The following is a 1,894-nucleotide window of genomic DNA, read 5'->3' on the forward strand; positions in this document are numbered from 1 at the left end:
GTCTGCAGGCGAATTCAGCTTCACCATGTTCACACACACCTACACACACACACCTACACACACACACACACTGCCATTCAGAGCCCAGGTAAAACGGTGAGGCCCGACATCAGAGGTCATGGTTCATGTCAGCAGCTCAGACTTTCATTTCACCTCTGATTTATTTTACTTCAGCGTTTGGTTTCTGCCAGGTAGGTTCCTGAGTCACAGGTTAGAGCAAAGCATCATGGGACTGAACAGAGGAGTTTAAATGCCATCTCTGTCGGCACATAGAAATGATATCTGGGAACATTTTTCCAGATACTCCTCCTGTTAGATTTATTAATTTCAGGTCTTTCAAATATCTGAGCTTTGGTTTTTCTCAAATGTGAAAACATTAAAACTATTTCTGTTTTTTGTTTTGTGTTGTAATTCAGGCTTAATGTTAGTGACAAACGTCATAGTGGCAGACTTTAACACTGAAAGACACGCAGACCTGATGCTGAACGTATTAAATAATATTTCCTCATAATCCTGAATGAGCATCTTGAATTATCGTTGATTTTCATCTTTGAGCGTTTTCTGCTCTGAGGCTCAGAGTAACATTTAAAATAAAAATGTAAATAAATCCATCAGAGAACGGATTGAACTCTCCACTGATCATTTTTCTCCATTAGATGCCTTGATAAATGGTGTCGTATAAAAAGCTGAATCTAATTCATTCTTTGTTGATTTTCTCAGCTCCATGAGAATGAAGCTGATCCAGGATCTGAGCGGCGCTCTGGAAAACGTTTCAGACGGCTGCTGAAGAGACGGATTCTGGTTTTATTTCCAGTACCAACCAGAACATCAGGAATAAAAACGAACACACTACGTTTGTCATCAGCTTTGGTTTTATTTAGAGGCAAATAAGACCAGGGATTTACAAAATGACATTTATTGACTGTAAACCTGATTCAAAGCCTCATTCAGGAACTTTTTCATCCACTTTTCATCGTTTCTTCATTTCGTTAGTTTCTCACTGAAAGTCCAACAAAGCGATAAAACAGACTGAGGGTTGATGCAGGCGAAGTTTTACTTTAGTCATTTTGTGTATTATTGTTAGAGAAGGTTTGGTTTTCTGTTATGATCTGTTAAACTTCAGGTTTCTTTAAATATGTTTCATTTTGCAGAAGGTTAAACTGGATGGAAGTAAATAAATGTTAACGTTCTGCATCGTTTCTAAACCATCTTCACTGGAAACCTGACGGAAACCTCAGTAAAACTTTTTCTGATTCTCATCACAGCTTCAGCTGCTCCGTCTTCTCATTTCATCTGAGTTAGATTGACTTTTCCTCTCCGCCGTTTGATTCTCTCTGAATAATCCTGCCCAAAAGGCGTCGGTCTGAAACCCGGCAGGCGCCTCTGAGGGGCAGATTACAGCTGAGGGGTGATATCCAGGATTTACACCCCACCGCTCTGGGTAAACCTCCAGGGGAAAGACGGAGGCGGCGGACGTTCAGCCCTGCTGCAGGAGGCTGCTGCTGCGTCCGGCTCGCCGTGATGCTCCGAACGCTGCAGGTTCTGTGTCAGAGCAGCAGAAAGCAGAGCGTTTCTGAGATGCAGAATATGAATTAGATTTTTGGTTCTTCGCCTCCAGAAGTGTTTCCTCACTGGATGCTGCTCACATCAAAACTTGGTCATTAACATCTGGAGGCATTTAGAAAGTTCATAACGTCGTTAAGAAGCTGCTGAGGGCTGAAACACTGACCTACTTTACAAACTAAGACTTAAAACTTCTTGAGATAAATTAGTAAAAGTCTGAGCCGGTCCTGGTTCTCCAGAACCAGAACCGGACCTTTCCTGTGATTTTAAACAGATCTTGATGCTCAGTTCCAATATTTTACTTAAATACGATTTATTTCTGCCTGGTCGT

At 41.5% G+C, this 1,894-nt stretch overlaps 2 long non-coding RNA genes across 2 annotated transcripts in view; one reads left to right on the forward strand and one right to left on the reverse strand.

Annotated features, from left to right (window-relative positions):
- LOC103129999 (uncharacterized) overlaps nt 1-1,894 on the forward strand; it is a 14,306-nt gene that overhangs the window by 4,182 nt on the left and 8,230 nt on the right. The gene's annotated exons all lie outside the window — the stretch shown is intronic.
- Nucleotides 1-1,894, reverse strand: part of LOC107834366 (uncharacterized) — a 9,926-nt gene that overhangs the window by 1,533 nt on the left and 6,499 nt on the right. The window lies entirely within an intron of this gene.

The sequence above is a fragment of the Poecilia formosa genome, unplaced genomic scaffold (assembly GCF_000485575.1).
Source record: "Poecilia formosa unplaced genomic scaffold, Poecilia_formosa-5.1.2 Scaffold597, whole genome shotgun sequence".
NCBI lineage: Eukaryota > Metazoa > Chordata > Actinopteri > Cyprinodontiformes > Poeciliidae > Poecilia > Poecilia formosa.